Genomic DNA, 19,836 nt, shown 5'->3' on the forward strand with positions numbered 1-19,836 from the left:
TTCTGACTCTTAGTGACCTTGTATAGGGCTTCCAGGGAGTGCTTGGTGAGCTTGAACCACTGACCTTGACTGCTTCTATTTCAACCTTTAATTTGTAACTAGGGTAATTAGCTGTAAACGACAATGAAGAATTACTCAACTTTCATAAGTAAATGAATATCTATGATTAAAAAATCAATCATGAAAATACTATTTCTATAAATAATTTTTCAGCTCAAAGTCCACAGGTAGGGTTAAACAAAGACAGGTTTGCTTTTTCACTTGTTAATGTGTGTGTGTGTGTGCACATGTTCATGTGTGCGTTTACACAGTAACTGTGTGGACTATATTGGTTTTTCTTTTGAAAACAAAGAAATATTGTTTACTAAAGATATTTGTCACCTGGATACTTTGATAAAAATATGTTTTGATAAAAATATTTATGTTTGCCAATTTTACCTCCTATACAATGATTTATGAATTTTACACTAAATATCTGTCCTTGAACTCACGCTGCTTGTTTCAAAATGACTTTTCACTAATTTAGTAGCTTGCATATTTTATTTTTAAGTAACACAGAATGAAATCTGAGGTGGAATAAATCAGTTCATAAACACTTTTCCTCATATTTCAACCCAGTATTAGTAGTTATTGGAATCATCAACATTATATTGCAAGGTAGCTTAGTGATTAACAAAGTGTTTAAAGTTGGATGAATCTGAAATTGCATTCCATCTCAGTCTATTACTCTCTGTGGGACCTTGGGCAAGTCTTTCTTATCTTTAAAAGGGGAAAGCAGCAACACAAACCACATTTGTTTCTATGAAAAATTAGTTAAGCATGCCACTGGCAGAGAAGTCTACACAAAGTAATGAAAAAGCTGGAGTCCTTTATGCAGATTTGTACTCAATGCATTCATACATCATCCGTTTCCTTACATTGGAAAGTAGATTCATAAGGAGGAATGTAATAAGGTTCTCTTATGTCCTAGAACTAAGATGGTAAAATGTCCCAAGCTCATTTAAATCTCTTGCTTCTTCTTTATCCCATTCCATACTCTCTCTCCTCATGCATTTGGTTGGTCTTCATTCCCTTCCACACACCTCTTCACTTATTTCTTCTACCCCACTGATTTCTAGGTAGCAAGGCAATGAGGTTTCCTGCCCAGAAGGGATAAATATACAAGATGGAATTCCAGAGACATACATCACTATTTGGAATTCCAGGGAGTCCTAGTGTGGCACTATAGGATAAGGAAATGGATCACAGGTCAGCTTGAACCACAAGTCAGCAGTTCAAAACCACTAGCCACTCCTTGGAAACCCTATACAGGATTGCTATGAGTTGGATCCAATTCTAAGGCACTTAACAACAGACCCCTAGTGAGGAAGGCCAGGGAAGAATGATAAGAACCATTGGTGGGTTTGGTGGGGGTAAAAATAGCAAGAGTGCATGGAGTATTTCACAAAGTAGTTATGAAAACAGCTAGATGTGATCAGTTCCCCTAAGTAGGTACTGTTCCCGATACTGATCGGATTCAAGATCATTGCCCAAGGGTGGAGGTGGTTACCAAAAGTCTAACCAATCATGGAAAAAATGGTGTGTAATGTGTACTAAAACAAACTTGTGTACTTATGTTGTTGTTAAAGGGCATTGAGTTGGTCCAACTCATAGCGAACCCTGTATAGGGTTTTCATGGTGCAGCTAGTGAGTTTGAACCGCCAACCTTGTGGTTCAGGGAAATGATAAAAGGCCAATGATAGCAAATGAAAAAAAAAAAAAAAAAATTCAGAGCTGTTTTCTCTAATTTCAGTTATACTTATCCTGTTGATAAAGTCATTACTATAATAATGTCATTTTCACCTCACTTGCATTTGGAGGTGATTTCTTGAGCAGAAACTAAAGGGGGATGAATTACACTGAAGTTCTGGTATACTCACGGGGAAGAAATTTCTCTTAATGTATGGAATAGACACTGACCGAATATTGTTGTTGTTAAGTGACATAGAGTCGGTTCTGACTTATAGTGATTCTGTATAGGGTTTCTAAGGAGCAGCTAATTAGTTTGAACCACTGACCTTGTTACTCAAGCTGACCTTGCAGTCCATTGCTTTATCCCACAGCACCACTCCAGGATATTATGAAATTTAACTCTGATATTGGCCACACCTTTGTCATTTTTCCTACCTTCTATTTTTTTAAGTTGGTCTTAGCAGAATAAAGCTCAAAACACAAGCAACTATGTTTTTATTCTTAACAACACTAAAGAGGTGTAGTGTTGGAATGACTTCCTCCAGGTTTTCAGTTAGCCTGGCTGGGAAAAAAATGAACCCAGGTGTGGTGAACAGGTGGTGAAGCTGTGAAGAGGAGCGGAAATGAAGCTGAACTGCTGGGGCCTACAGGAAGGAAGAAAGAGGTGTAGGGGGTGCTTGCTTGGGACAGAGGAGGGACCAAGGTGCTGCTAGGTTACTAGGGGAATTCCCTGAAATTACAATGAGGAAATGTGCACCCTAGGTTTGCTAAACTTTAATTTATCTATTCCTGTAGTCTGGAAATTATTTGAGAGCTCAGACTGTTTTATTCAGCTTTGAATCCCTAGCACATAGATAGGATTTAACATATATTTTTATGTGCTCAATACAGATTTATTAAGTAACCCATGAAATCTACCTTCCTTAAATCAGGGTCTTCCCACAACCCTTTTTACTGAATTTCCTAAGTAAACCCTATGTCATGTTTTCATTGAATTTGCAAAGCAGTGGTAACTGATGTAACCTTAAAGAGCCCAACTCAGATTATTAATTTTTACCATCTCTCTCAGAGATTTAAAATTCACCACCCCAAAGTTACAAACCCCTGGGTGATGATGTTTAGAAACCCATCATTACAGATTTAAACATCAAAGTAACCACTAAAGGAAAGAATAGTGTCTTCATTTAAAACAAAACAAAACATGGAAGTGCTATTCAAAACCATTAAGGAAACAGAAATACATTTTTCTTCTAAATAATTTAATGCCTCTAGTCTTTTATATATTATCAATACACTTAACTCTTAAGACATAATTCTCCAAAGAAATACCACTTTCTACAAAGAAATTGTCAAGAGTCAATGTGTCCTCTGTTGGCTTCAACTGGTACTATTCTCAGCACTGTCTTCTTGGAGTGAAGCTTCTGAAACACTTTAGGATTAATAATTAGATGAGAGGATGTTTTTAGAAGTAAAGTAGGAGGCATGATGTGGGGGTGGAAATGCAGTGAAGTGTGCATGAGGGAGGAAAGTGCCAGCAAAAGTTGAGAAAGAACCAGAGCTATTAAGACCGCTTTCGCTGCTGACAAGCTCTGTCTGAGTTTTCCATCTCATCTCAAAAGGGCATTTGTCTTTATTTGCAACACGAATAAATCAACCTTGACACAGTCATTTCCTTTTCAGCTATACTAACAGAGCAGTTCCACATACTCAAGTGTCCAGACTGTGCAGTGGTCTGACAGGCTTCAGAGATGGGTTGAAAGCCCCCTTAACTGCCATCATTAGATGAGCATTTCCCAGCTGTACAAACAAAGCTACAAATTGGGATACGAGCTGATACTACTCCTCACAGTTTACATAAACTCTTAGACCTACTACATAGAATGCACTGGGACTTGGCATAGTAGAATATGTTTTGTGCTTTTCAAAGGCTACGTAAAGTTTTGTGCTTTTCAAAGGCTACGTGAAGTAGAATATGTTTTGTACTTTTCAAAGGCTACGTAAAATGCACATAAGATAAAGATGTTGTTGTTAGCTGCCATCAAGTTTACTTTGACTCATAGGAACCCCATGTGTTGCACAGTAGACTTACACTTCATACAATTTTCAAGGCTGTGACCTTTAGGAAGCAGATGACCAGGTCAGTCTTCTGAGGGGCCTTTAGTTGGGTTTGAGCTACCTATCTTTCAGCTAGTAGTTGAACACTTAATCATTTCCACCACCCAGGAACTCCTTCAGTTGAATCTACTGCCATAGAATTGACTCACAGGAACCCTATAGGAAAGAGTAGAACTGTTCCATAGGATTACTGAGACTATAAATCTTTATGGGAGCAGATTGCCTCATCTTTCTGCTTTCATCCTTGGAGTGGCTGGTGGATTTGAACTGCCGACCTTGTGATCAGCAGTCCAATGGTTAACCCACTGTACCACCAGGGCTCCTTCAGATAAAAAAAAAAGAGTACATTAAAATATACAAAGCAATCCAATATAATGTTGTTGTTGTTGTTAGGTGCCATCGAGTTGGTACCGACTCATAGTGCCCTTATACACAGCAGAATGAAACATTGCCTGATCTTGGGCCAACCTCACTACTGTTGCCATGCTTAATCATTGATACATATAAAGTAAAATATATATGTATATATATTGATACAACTGTTAGTAATTCCTATTCATCACATATAGTACAATAACAGCAAGCAAATAAGCAAACAAAAATCTCCACATTCTCATACTAATAGAACCAGGCCAACTAATTATCTGTTGTTTCTATTCATTAAACATTCACTGAATCTACATATTTTGATGATGCAAACTTTCTAAACTCTTAGTATATCTCATGGGAGATAACTGTATTCAGTGTTTCTCTGTTTTATACAGAAACATTCATTTCAAGCATAGAGCCATAGCATTTTAGAGCCCAGACTTCACAAAATCATGCATATATGAGTAAAATTTCTAGTAACACAATTAAGTGAAATGACTTGTTGAGTATTGCTGACTTGTATGAGTACGGAGTTGTGAGAACTTCAGAAAAATACAGATATAGCACCTATTGCTATTTAGCTCCAGCCTATAGAATTTGGGTTCAGTGCCTAGTATTTCATTTTTCATCACAGATCTTATTTTTTAATATGGGCTTAATTAAAATTAAATACTCTATAGGTTAAATAAAACATAGTTTTCCTGCTGGTCCCACAAAATGGCAGTTTTAAATTTCTGATCTGGTACATGAATCCTCAAACCTCACGTCCAAAGAGGTTCAGTGAAGCTTTCTCAGATGTTCATGGTAAAGTAGTAGTATGTTCTGAGAATCTATATACATAGGCAAGAAATCATCTACCAGGTGGGAGGAGACTAACACAGACATTTTTCACTACCTTAATCAGAGCTCTGACCCTGACCCTGAAAACCTGACTCATTTTTTCTGCTTGTTTTCATGATATGCTAGCTCTCAAAGAAAACCAATTCTCTGCACCCGTTTCTCATAGTCAATCAATACTCATTTAGGAATTCAAGAGAAAATGTATGCTGATTTACTAACTTACATTCTGATGAGAATTCATATAAGTATTAAAATTTCTACCAGAATTTTTTGTGAAGAAATAATTTATAGAATTATTTAAAGGATTATTTAAAGAATTCTGAGAAAGGTACACTTAGAGAATAAAAGAAGGAAAGAAATACAGAAAATAAGTAAATAGATGTAACAGCAAAGACCAAAGTCCAACAGAGTAGGCCTCAAGATGACACAAATGACTTTTGTATTTTTGAACATTTTAAAAAAGTATATTATAAGTACAATTTTATATAATGTTCATATCAGGGTACAAAAGAAGGGGAGAAAAAAAAAGTTTCCCTATTACATTTAGCAGCTATTTCACTGTGGCGCTATGGGTTAATATGATGGACTGCAAAGTTGCTTTGAACCACAAGGTCGGTGGCTCAAGCTCACCAGCTGTTCCTCAGAAATCCTATACAGGGTCACTATGGGTCAGAATCGACTCGACGGTACTTAACAGCAACAACAACAACACAGACATACTTCAGAATAACAACCTGGAGGCAACACAAAATTCTGAATTCTGATATATTTGGTCTATTGTACCTATTTAGGCAGACACATTGAAATGGGCTATTATTTAGAAAAACTGTCAACAAGCATGGGACAAAAATGCTATGACTACTCAGAAAATATGGTTTAACAGGAATACTTCCTATCCCAAAGCATTTCATTCAACCAAAGTTTTGCATTATAAAGAAATAGAACTGTCTTTTACAGATTGTTGCTGTTAAATGCCGTCAAGTCGGTTCCGACCCATAGCAACCCTGAACAGGGTTTCTGAGGCTGTAAATTTTTACGGGAGCAGAAAGCCTCATCTTTCTCCCACAGAGCAGCTGGTAGTTTCGAACTGCTGACTTTACGGTTCGCAGCTCGATTCATAACCACTACGCTACCAGAGCTCCTTTCTTTTACAGTTACAATATGATTATTTTAATTTTAGGAATTTAGAAATCAATATCTTTGAAAAACATCAAGAATCTATCTATACAAAACATCATGATTATTCTCTCTAAATCAGATCTCCAACTTTAATGGACTATTTGCAATTCATGCTCTCAAAAGGATTCTCTGGAACTCCTTTTCCTTCAGAAAATTATCGGATGTAAATGTGACTTTTTTAAGGCGCTTTGGAAATCTCTGTCCAGCTGTCCCTTACTGATTTAGCAACAACGCTTAGGTCCCTGGAGACGCCTGTGACTTTGTGTGGTTTAAATCACAGCCACCAATTCTTTTCAGGGTTTGTTTGTTCCTTCAAGTGTCACATGGATGTGAATATGGATGAAAGCAACTGTTCCTAAGGATGACCACACTGTTTAGGATCCAATAATTAGAACTTTAAAAATCTGGTGTGTAAGAAACACTCTTGACTCAGAATACACAGCTGATCCCCCCAATTTATCTGCCACATCAGACCCTTGGGACGAATACCACGGCTGTCATTAAAAAAAGCTTGCTGCATTGACTCTCAATTTTGAAGGGAGGGACGTATAAATTATCTAATTCCCTTCCCTGCACCCACTCAAAGGTTTCAGGGACATTCTCTTCAGGTCCAGTCCCTAATCCCCTCCCACCAGAGAATCAGTGGTATGTTGGCTCCAGCTATAACAGAGATTGAAGGCAAATGTTTTAACTTCTCTGGGATTCCTCTCTACCCTCTTTGTTCCCTTGCAAATAAAGGTCCAAACCTTGCTATTGGAATCCTTTTGGGAACTAAAATAAAAATACAGATTTCGAAGTCCCACTTTCAGATTCTGATTAAATAGGTCATTACATTTAACCCTCTAGCCAAGAGTCAGTTATACCTCCTGGTAATATTGATTTGGGCTCCAAATTATGCTGCTGGTTTCAGAATAAATCAACAAGTATATTTAAATAAAAGTAAGATGATGGTAAGAGACCTGGTGTAGTGTTGCGGGCTAATGCACTGGACTGCAAAGTTGGTTTGAACCACACAGTTGGCAGTTCAAACTCTTCAGCTGCTCCTCGGAAACCCTATACAGGGTTGCTATGAGTCGGAACCAACTTGACTGCACTTAACAACAAGATGATGATACATCATCAAAGAACTGGGAAAAAAGAAAATATGGCCAACAGCAGAAACTACTCTTCAGAAAGGAGGCTTGTTGACGAGAAGAGTTTGCTGAATTTATGACAAATACCTCATCACCCTTGACCCACTATGCCAGTGTTTGTAGTTTTGTTCTGAGAATTGATATGATCATGATGCAATGTGGTGTATCACCTAATTTCAATAGGCCAACCATCAAATTCAATTCAAACAGGGCCTAGCCAGTAAATTACTGCAAAAGAAATAAAAATAATGGCAGGAAATTGCCGATTTATATGATGTTATGGTCATTCTGGCTAGATTTTCTTAAAGTAACAGTATTTGATAAAGGATCTTAGATATAAACAACTCTTGAGTAGTATTTCAGCCCAAACAGATATTCTGCTACAGTTATCTCCCTCAACCTGGTATTTATATTTTCTTTTCTAAATGATACTTGTGTAAAACTCATATTTATTATTGTTATTGTGCACTGTCATGTCAGTTCTGACTTATAGTAACAGTGTATAGGGTTTCCAATATTGTACATCCTTACGGAAACAGAAAGCCTCACCTTTTTCCCATGGTACAAGTGATAGATTGAAATCACTAACCACGTAATTAACAACTCACATACCATCAGGGTTCCAAAACTAACATGCTGTTGGTAAGTGCCATAGAGTCAGAACTGACTCAGTTCTGCAAGGAGTGACCAGTGGGTTCAAACCACCAACCTCATGGTTAGCAGTTCAATGCTGATCCTACAGCACCACACTGTTGTTGTTATGTGCTGTGGAGTCGGTTCCGACTCATAGAGACCCTGTACAGCACCACACTAGGACTCCAAAGCTCACATTGTTGTTGTTGTTAAGTGCCGTCGAGTCAGTTCCGACCCATAGCGACCCTGTACAGGGTTTCCGAGGGTGTAAATCCTTACGGGAGTAGAAAGCCTCATCTTTCTCCCGCGGAACGGCTGGTAGTTTCGAACCGCTGACCTTAAGGTTCACAGCCCGATTCGTAACCACTACGCTACCAGAGCTCCTTCACTTTTTCATTCTGTATCACCACTCTTATCCTCACTGCCCACTCAGATCCTATCCATTTTTCATAAACTAGCTCAAGGTCCATTTCCTTCTTGGTTAAATCATAATAACTTGCCCATCTCTTATTAAGCTGCCATTCAATATATTGCATATATGCTTGTATATCAGACCAGTATGACACTTGGGTCTTGCAAACCTGGAAGATCTCATCACTTCTTTGTATCCTTTCAAGCAAGAGCTTTTGAGCTGTTTGGAACATGATGCACAGTATGAAAAACACTTTATGTCATATTCCATCTACATATAAATACATATTTTAAAGTTCCATGAATAATTCTGTTTTATTCTGTTCTACTTTCTTTTACTTTTTTGGGGGAAAATATATATATATATATATTTAATGAGTCCTACCAAAATGACTTGGCAATGTATTGTGACCTGTGATTTGGACAGCACACTTTTAGAATGGTACTTATTGGTAACTATGTGATTATAGGGATGCCTGGTGTGGCTCTGTAGGATCAGCACTGGATTGCGAACCACAAGCTCAGCAGTTCAAACCTACCAGTTGCTCCTCGGAAACCTTGGAAAAGAATAGTTTATAACTCACAGGGTCGCTATGAGTCGGAACCAGCTCTACAGCACTAAACAACAACAACATGTGTTATAATTAATATTTTTCTTATTTAAAAACATAAACTTAAATTTTGGATGTGGCTTTTGGGTTCTCTTTAGCCCATGTTTCTGAGTTGCATGTTTATTCATTCAGTTTATTGTTCCATCCTATCTGTGTCCTTTTGCCGTCATCTGGGACTATTACATTACATATTTGGAACATACAGTATTTTTCGTCCTTTTGCCTTTAACACTGTTGCTGTACAAAATAAGATACCCTGCATTGAAACAGAACTGATTTCTATAAAACAAATATTCATTCTCTCTTTTATTTTTACAAAATGCAAATGAGGGGTAGACATTTCATGGATTAAGAACTCGACACACACAGAATTATGACTTCCTCAATGGCACTTCATTCTTCTTGGATCAACTATCAACACTCGTGGAGGCAGCAGTCAAGAGATCAGACGACGTATTGCATTGGGCAAATCTGCTGCACAGGAACTTTTTAAAGTATTGAAGAGCAGAGATGTGAGCTTGAGGACTAAGGTGAGCCTGACCCAGGCCATGGTGTTTTCAATAGCCTCACATGGATGCGAAAGCTGGGTAGTGAATAAGGAAGATCGTAGAAGAATTGATGCCTTTGAGTTGTGGTGTTGGAGGAGAATACTGAAAGTGCCGTGGATTGCCAAAAGAACCAATAGATCTGTTTTGGAAGAAGTGCAGCCAGAGTGCTCCTTGGAGGCCAGGATAGCTAAGCTTCGTCTCTCCTACTTTGGACATATTGTCCGGAGGAAACAGTCGCTGGAGAAGGATGTCATGCTGGGTAAGGTGGAGGGTCAGAGAAAAAGAGGAAGACCCCTAACGAGATGGATTGGCCAGGTGGCATCATTGATGGACTCAAGGTCAGCGGTAGTGAGGTTGGTCCAGGATCGGACATTGTTTCGTTCTGCTGTGCATGGGGTTGCTATGAGTCGGTTCTGACTCGATGGCACCTGACAACAACAACAATGACACTTAACTGCTAACCACAACGTCAGTGATACAATCCCTCTGGCTGTTCCTCTGAAACCCTATACAGGGTCACTAAGAGTCAGAATAGAACTAACTCGATGGCACTTAACAAGGACAACAAAATGACATTCTGAGCAGATGAATTAAAATCTTTCCTGGACTTTAGTTTGATGATGGAGCCTACTTCTTTCCTCCATCTTTCCATCTTTATCAACTCAGGCACTGTTTTTTAAATAACATCTAGAACAACTTGCTCTTCTGGGACCTTGGTTTAAATGTTGACTCCTATACTAGGATACATTCTCTTGTCTTCGTAACCAGGCTAGTTTTTCTCATCCTCAGGTCTCTGGGAAACTTCCCTATCCCCTCCACCTCTACAGCTTGTCTTCCAGAGCACCCTCTGCTCATCATGTCATAGGCAGCACTAGCAAGTTGTTATTGTCAGTCTCCCTCCTAAGTTTTGCCATGTGAGACTGCATCTTATTCACTTTCCTAGCCTATAATTGAGGATCATGTCTATTTAAGGATAAATATACGTTGAAAAAGGAGCTCTGGTAGCATAGTTGTTATGAGTCGGGCTGCCAACCTCTAGGTCAGCAGTTGCAAACTACCAGCAGTTCCACTGGAGAAAGATAAGACATTCTGCTCCTGTAAAGATTTACAGCCTCAGAAACCCTGTACAGGGTAGCTATGAGTTGGAACTGACTCCATGGTACTTATCAACAACAACAACAACATATGTTGAATGCATGAATGAACAAATGAGTAAATAAATGAATGAATGCATAAAGAGCAGATATAGCAGATACTGAAAAAGCTCAAGTATGAGCTGGAACTAGAATTGTGTGTCTCAATTCTTTGATGCTAGTAAGTTAGGATTTTGTGGTATCATGAGTGATATTATAGTGCCTGCCAACAGGCTGCAGATTTTGAGAATGGAAATTGCGACTGTGAAGCATAGCTGTATCTAAATACATTCTTTCAAGTAATTTGTGGTATAATCAAGAAAATATTACTGGGATATATAGGTGTATTGGGTAAGTCTTTGAGGCAATTAAAATGAAACCCCACAAATTTCAACGCAGGCTGTAAGATCCCACCCCACCCTCCAATTGAAACTCATCTGATTCATTTAAGGCATCAGTTCTCCATTTCTCATATGAAGCTGATGCACCTGCTATTTTGTCCCAGTCATTTTCCTAAAAGCTTAGTTAGTGGTTAGTTGAAGCCTCACCACATATACCACTAGGTTCCTAAATGTTCTCTTAAAAATGTACAAAACAGCACTGAAAACACACTGTACATGGATCTTCATGAATTCCTCTACTGTTTACAAAATAAATGTATAAGATATGTTATCTAGACTTTCAATGGCCATTACTACCCTTCCCCCACCCACCCTTATTTATGAGGCAACAATCTACTCTCCCCAGTAAAAGGGGAAAAACTTGAAATATCTTCAGGATTCTATTTAAAAAGAACATTATCTAATTCAAAATCCTGCTATTTGCAGATAGCACCAGAAAGGATTTTTTTCTTTTTCTTGATGTGTGACTCATGTTATCTTTATTCCCACAGTTGTTACTCAGGGCAGTCCAGTGGTGAACACAATCAAAAAGAAAGAATAGTTTATAATAGGAAAATAAGCACATTCAGTAGAAGTACACTCAAAGCATTATCAAAGTAAAATATGCAGCAACACCAACAAGAGCAAACAAAAGCCCACGCAAGAGATGTGGAAATATTTCATGAAGCTAAGCCTTAATCAACTCTCTCTCTCCAAATCTTGCTGGTGTTGTAAACACTTCAGTTTCTTCTAGTCCCACCATGACCCAGATTTCTTACGAAAACAATATGATAACATGGACTAATGGGTTTTTAACAAACGTATTGGGAAAAAATATTGAGATGGAGTATGTTCAATTTATTGGTTGAATAGGAAGACGATTCCCTAATAAAGGTGGCTGTTTCTTGGGTGACTACTCAGAGCTGTTTTTTCTCTCCCTCTCCAACCCTTTGACTTGTCCCATTTCCTCTGCTGCTTTCTGGACATTCTCATAATCTTAACCTTGAGCTGCCTCCACCTGAATCAGAGATTTATCTGAATGACCCTCCAGATCCCTCAGACCTGTCCCAGGATTTGTTGCCTTATCCACCAGCAATAATCCACTTCCCAATGCCTATTAAGTATCTCATTTTCCCACTCATTCACAGGCCATTGCTGCATCTGATATTTTCCCTACATCTTTTCCATCTGCCTGGAGAGTATGAAGATCTGCTGTGTGTATTCGTTGACAATTCTCTTCAGACCTTTTCAAAAATCCATCTATAAAGAACTGTTTATAGCTGTAATCTCTACCCTGACTTAATGTGGTTCCAAAGTTCACCTCTAGACACTGAACAGGTCTCTATAGTGACTTCATCTTATCAACCTTTTCCGCCCTTCCTCTTCTCCTCCTACCAAAAAACAACAAAACTATACATGTGTATATGTATTTATATATGTATATATGTACTACGTATATGTGTGTATCCACTACATATCTACATATACATATTCATGCATATATATTATGACTATAATGTTTTGACCTTAAAGGGAACCTAGGCTAGTGAAAATGTCAGTGAAGTACTGTCAAATACACACCTCTGTTTGAATATGCAGACCAGATTATCAGTGATAAATCCCAGCCCAAGAAGAGCAAACGCCTTCTCCCATTTACCTTCAAAGCCAGATTCTACGGGAGCAGTGACCTTGCAGAGAAATTCCTCTCCTATGAGGAAGACGGCACCTTCGGGAGTGCAGGATGGGATGAGGAGAAAAGCAACAGGCAAAGGATCACCAAGCAAAATGTGAGACTGAATTCATCCCCTATCAGAACAGAGCACACCGCCAAGCTCCAGTCCCCCGGGGTTGGCCGCTGGGCGGAGGTGGCGCGAGGAGGGGTGGGGGGCTCCTTCTGTGGCCGCCGGTTGCTTGCTTACCTGCTCTTGCCTGATTCTCTCCAGCGTGTCGGGGCCGCTGCATGTGCTGTAGCCGGGGCTTCCCGTCTCATATCCCAACCACCGAACCACCGGTTCTTGGCGCCACTCGGATGGCAAGCTCCGCGAGTGCAGGAACTAAAATTACTATGCAAAGAGCAATGTATGCTTCGGATCCGGGCGGAGACCACCGGAGCTGTCTTTACCGTGGGGCTGCAGACGCTGCCGAAGGACACACAACCAATCTGGAGGTGGGAGTTCACCGGCCGGATTGTTCCATCCGTCAGGCCCGGAGTGCTCTGGTCTGCCCACCGGAGGCAGCCCTGCCCTGCCTGAGCATCCGAGGAAGGGGTAGCAGCTTCGCAGGCGGCCGCGGTGGCAGCAGAGGCAGTAGCAGCAGGACGCCAAGCTCCTCCCCCACAAGCCCCTTCCTCCGCCTTCCTGGTCCCAGGGGGAAATGTTGCAGCTGCGGCTGCTGGGCGCCAGGCAGGGAAGCGAGCTGGCCAGGGCTGGCAGGTTGAGGTTCTGCTGCAAAGAGACTAGCGGCAGAAGGAAAGTTAAGAAAGGGATTAAGGAAGATAAGGAAGAGGGCTGGGGGCCGAGAGCGAGTCAGCAGGAATTCTAGTCCTTGTTTCTCTCCTCCCCTCTCCGCCCCCCGGGATACCAGACTCCGTGACTGAGACTAGACTCCAGCAGACAGTCTCTAATAAAGGCACCTGCTGTGAAGATCTGAAAGCAAGGAGACCACCAGACGTTTAATGTGTGTTGTAAAATGTACACTGCCCTGCTTATTTGGCGATGGCATTCCTGACAGTGCTCTTGCTCTCACCCTTTTTTGCTGTCCCATGGGCATGGATGGCTTTGGCAGCGTTCACTGCTGAAGGGCTTCTACAAAACTAAATGGTTGTGTAGTAAGGTTCTCAGCTTAGTTGCTGCTGTTAGGTGCCATGATTCCCTCTGACTCATGGTGACCCTATGCACAACAAAAGGAAATATTGCCATCCTCACAGTTGTTCTGTGTGAACCCATTTTTGCAGCCACTGTGTCAAACCATCTCTTTGGGACTCCTCTTTTTCACTGACACTCCACTTTACCAAACCTAATGTCCTTCTGCAGGAACTGATCTCTCCTGGCAGTATTTCCAAATTAATAGAGAGATGAAGTCTTGCCATTCTTGCTTCTAAGGAGCACCCTGGCTGTAGTTCTTCTAAGACAGATTTGTTTGTTCTTCTAGCAACTCATGGTACTTTCAATATTCTTAGCCAATACCGTAATTCAAATGCATCAATTCTTCCACCTTCTTCCTTATTCTTTATCCAATTTTCACACCCATATGAGGCTATTGAAAGTACCATGGTTTAGATCAGGCACACCTTAGACCTCAAATGTTTGCTCTTTAATAACACTTTAAAGAAGTCCTTTGATTTCTAGATTGCTGCTTCCTTAAGTGCTGATTGTGGATCCAAGCAAAAAGAAGTCTTCGACAACTTCAATATTTTCTCTGTTATCACGATGTTATTTATTGGTTCAGTTGTGAGGATTTTTTTTTTTTCTACATTGAGGTGCATTTCATACTGAATGCTGTAGATTTTGATCTTCATCATTTTTTTTTAATGGGAAAAAGTGAATTTTTATTTTTATTAACCTATAGGATAAGCCATTGACTACAAGGTTACTTTGAAGCATAAAGTAGGAGGTTCAAACTCACCATCCGCTCCTCAGAAACCCCATACAAGTCACTATGAGTTGGAACTGATTCAGCAGCACTTAACAGCAACAACAACCTGAAACTTAGAAAATCACAGCCCTATAGATGTGACCTGTAACTTGTCACTAATAGAAATTACAGAAAATTCCATATATTGCACATATAGAAGATACCTTGAAATACTGGTTTTACTCATCATCATGTCTTGGAAATCAAGATAAATATACTATTGTTGTTATTGTTAGATGCCCTTGAGTCAGTATTTTCCTTTTCACTTTCAGTAAGCAAGGTTGTGTCATCTGCATATCTCAGGTTGTTAATGAGTCTTTCTCCAATTCTGATGCCAAGGTCTTCTTCATATAATCTAGCTTCTCAGATTATTTGCTAAATATACAGATTGAATAAGTATGGGGAAAGGATATAACCGTAGCACACATTATTTCCTGATGTTAAACCATTCAGTATCCCCTTGTTATTGTTGAATGATTGCCTCTTGGTCTATGCGCAGGTTCCTCATGAGCATAATTAAGTGGTTTTAGCAATGTTATCCATAGTTTCCTATGATTCACACAATTGAATGCTTTTGCATAGTCAATAAAGCACAAATAAACATCTTTCTGTTACTCTCTGCCTTTAGCTAAGATCCATCTGACATCAGCAAAAATATCCTTCATTCCATGTCATCTTCTGAATCCAGCTTGAATTTCTAGCAGAACCCTGTTAATATACTGCTGCAATCATTTTTGAATTATCTTTGGCAAAATTTTACTTGCATGCTATATTAAAAATATTGTTAGATGATTTCCATATTCTGCTGGGTCACCTTTCTTTGGAATGGGCATGAATATCTATCTATCTTCTAATCAGTTGGGCAGGTAATTGTCTTCCAAATTTCTTGGCATGGATGAGTGAGCACCTCCAGTGCTGCATTCAGTTTGTTGAAACAGTTCAATTTGTATTCTGTCAACTGGACGCTTGTTTTCTGCCAATGTCTTCAGTGCAGCTTGGACTTCTCCTTAAAAACCATTGGTTCTTGATCATTTGCTATCTCTTGAAAGGGTTGAAAATCAACCATTTATTTTTTATACAGTGACTCTATGTATTTCCTCTGTTTTCTTTTGCCCATGTTGTTGTTGTTAAGTGCCTTCAAGTTGATTCCAATTCATACCTGTATAGGGTTTCCAAAGAGCAGTTGATGAGTTTGAACCACTGAACTTATGGTTCAAACCAACCTTGCAATCCAGTGCCACACCAGGACTCCAAAGAATCCTTCAATATTATAACCCAAAGCTTGAATATTTTCTTTAGTTATTTTAGCTTTAGAAATATTTTAGCTTGAGCATGCTCTTCACTTTTAGGATTCTAACTCTGGGTCTTTGCACATTTCATTGTGATACTTGACTGTCTTCTTGAGCTGCCCTTTGAATTTTCTGTTTAACTCTTTTACTTCCTCAATTTTCCAGTTGCTTTAGCTTCTCAAAACTCAAGAATGACGTTCAGAGACTCTTCTGATATCCACTTTGGTCTTTTCTTCCATTCCTGTCTTTTTAATAAGCTTTTGCTTTCTTTATGTATAGTGTTCTCAGTGTCGTTCCACAACTTTTCTGGTTTTCAGCCATTAGTGTCTACTGCATCAAATCTGTTCTGGAGATGGTCTCTAAATCCAGGTGGAAAATATGCAAGGTCATATTTTGACTCTCATGGACTTGTTTTAATTTTCTTCAGCTTCAGCCTGTACATGAGCAGTTGATGGTCTATTCCTATACATGAGCAGTTGATGGTCTATTCCTGTACATGAGCAGTTGATGGTCTATTCCATAGTCAGTTTCTGGCCTTGTTTTGACTGATGGTACTGAGCTTTTCTATCAATTCCTCCCACAGATGTAGTCACTTTGATTCCCATGTATTCCAGGACTGTACATATAGGGTATACATGTATAGTAACTTTTTATGTCTTAGAAAAAAGGTATTTGCAATGAATAAGTCATTAGTCCTGCAAAATTCTGTCATGGAATCTCCAGCATTGTTTCTGTTACTAAGACCCTATTTTCCAACTACTGAACTTCCTCTTTGCTTCCAACATTTACATTCCAGTCACCAGTAATTATCAATGCATCATGATTGCATGTTAAATCAATTTCAGACTGAAGAATTTGGCAGAATTCTTCAATTTCACCATCACTGACTTTAGTGTTGGTTCATAAATTTGAATAACACTTGTGTTAACTGATCCTCATTGTGTGTATATGGCTATTATCCTATCACAGACAGCATTGTGTTTCAAGATAGATCTTGAAATGCTCTTTTTGTCAATGAATGGCATCACATTCCTTTTCAATTTGTTGTTTCAGGTATAGAAACAGGACTGTCAGATTCAAAATGGTTGATACCAGTCCATTATAGCTCATTAATACCAAGGGATATTGATCTGATGCATTCAATTTCATTTTTGATGACTTCCAATTCATACTTGGTGCATTTGACATTCAGATTATTAATGAATGTTTGCAGATGCTACTTTGCATTTTGATTTGTGCTCCATCCGATAGTGAAGTTCCAAAAATTTTGCTGCATTCCATCATTAAAGTCAACTCTACTTTGAGGAGGCAACTTTTCCCCAGTTATATTTTGAGTACTTTCCAAACTGAGGGGCTTATTTTCTGACACTATATCTGACAATGTTTTCTGCTATCCATAAGGTTTTCAGTGGCTAAACCACTCAGAAGTGGTCTGCCTCTCCTTCTTCCTAGTCTGTCTTAGTTTGGAAACTCCACTGAAACCCTTCCACCATGGGTGACCCTGCTGTTATTTGAAATGTCAGTGGCATAGCTTTCAGCATGATAGCAACTCACAAATCCCACAGTATGACAAACTGAGAGATGAGCGGTGGTTATCAGCTATAGACAGTGAAAAATGAGACAATAGGAATTATTATTAACTGACGATTATTGGTCAACAAAATGCAGTATTTGCAATTGCTCTCCTAATTCTTAAAACAACCCAATGAGATAGGAAACAGAGGCTTAGATAGAAACTTTGTCTCAGGTCACACAGTAGTAACCTGTCCAACTAGAATTCAAACCAGTCCAAAATATGTTCTCTAAAATAGAACACTGGACTTACCTGGGGATCTTGTTAAAATGTGAATCCTAATGGAGCAGGTTTGATATAGTCCTAAAGATCTGTATTTTCAAAGGCTTACAGGATGTACCCATACTGCTGGCCATAGGATTAAATTTGTTAAATTACTTGATTGCTAAAATTGAAGTCCTGGTGTGGCACTGTGGGTTAATGCACTGGACTGAAAAGTTGACTTGAACTACAAGGTTAGTGGTTCAAGTCCACCAGCTGCTCCTAGGAAACCCGTACAGGATAGCTATGGTTCAGAACTGACTCAAAGGCACTTAACAACAAGAATTTTAAGTAAATTGCCTGTTTCATACCACTGTAGTTGATAGCAACTTCCTGAAAGTGAGTTAAAAAGGATTTTAAGGCTGCATCTTGGCTTTTGATAAAAAAAATACTGCAATCTATTGGTCATGTTGATGTAGGGAAAGTGGTGACATGTGTATTGGATGGTCATCCCAGTACTAGAACCACTTCTTAAACAAAATGCTTGTTTCATGAATGTTCATGCTACACTGTTTAGCCCTTCAGGCTTTGTTTTTGTTTTTTCTTCCGTTTAACATCAACAACAAAAATCCTTAAAGTTTGGTATAGCACAGAATGTTTTACCAAGTGCTGTCATTAATAATTTCATCTGTCTTCATGTCATCACTATAAGGCAAGTATGATTTCACCTTACAGGAAAGGAAACTGAAGTTGAGTGATTTTTCTATGATTAAAAGTTCGTATGCATGTAGGATTTAGATTGTGACAGATCTTAAATGTGGGACTGTTTCTACTGTTGCGCTGTATTTGTTTCCTGTTGCTGCTGTAACAAATCACCACAAACAGTTGTTTCATATAAAATACAAATTTGTTATCTTACAGTCTTCAAGGTCAGCAGTCTGAAAAGGTATTTACAGGGCTAAAAGCATAGTATCAGCAAGGTTGCACATTCCTTCTGAGGCTTTGAGGGAATTCTCTGTTCCGTAACTTGCCAGAGCCTGTATTTTTTGACTTATGTCTTTATCACTCCAAACTCTAATTCTGTCATCTCATCTCCTTCTCAGACTCTGTCCCTCATGAATCTCCTTCTTAGAAGGACCTTTGTGATATTACAGTGAACCCAACAAGATAATCTAGGCTTATCTCCGCATCTCAAGATCCTTCACTTAATCACTTCTGCAAAGGCTTTGTTTGCCATGTAAGGTAACATTGACAGGTTATAGAAGTAGGACATGGACATCATTGATGGTAATAAGAGTGGAGGGAACATCATTCTATCTACCACAGCCATACTTTGTATTTATCCAATGGTTTCTACTATACTACATGCGTCCTTCTCTTATGCTTGATTTCTGTGACTGCTGGGAAGTTCTTTCAACTAAGAAATTATCCAAGTGACAGTAATAGCAAATAAGTACCAGCAAGAACTACCCTAAGGTTAAAGGGTACATAGGATTATAAACTGCTTATTGCATTGTTCAACACTGAAATTATCCTTAAAGGAAGTCATGATCACAGCTAAGGGTACCTTTTATTAATACAACCTTTTCCAAATTTTGCCACTCAAGTAGTACATTGTTCCATAGTAAATAATCAATTCAAAACTCATGTTAAGTTGAGTATAACACTAGTTTCTAAACACTGCAATGATTTTCAGAGTGATGCTAAGAATTAAACCAGTGTGACAAGCTAAATCAACTAATAGCATTAGACACTTTGTATGTTTCTATAAATGCTCTGATATGTAGAAGGTTATCATTTCATTGGGTGAAACAGAATTCATGGAAGCTGAAAAAAATTTTTAAACAAAAGAAATAATATAATTGTGAGGTGGTATATGATTAATTACCAAGTCAGACCAAGTAACATTTTTATTTAGAAGTCTGTTTTAAAAAGGGGAGTGGAGATAAAACTGGAAAGGTAGGTTGGAAGGTTATGTTGTGAAGGATCTTAAATGTCAAGCTAAGGAGTTTGGCCTTAATCTTCAACAATAACAACTAGAATAAGCACCAGATTGC

This window comes from Chrysochloris asiatica, unplaced genomic scaffold (assembly GCF_000296735.1).
Source record: "Chrysochloris asiatica unplaced genomic scaffold, ChrAsi1.0 scaffold00109, whole genome shotgun sequence".
In the NCBI taxonomy this organism is placed as follows: Eukaryota; Metazoa; Chordata; class Mammalia; order Afrosoricida; family Chrysochloridae; genus Chrysochloris; species Chrysochloris asiatica.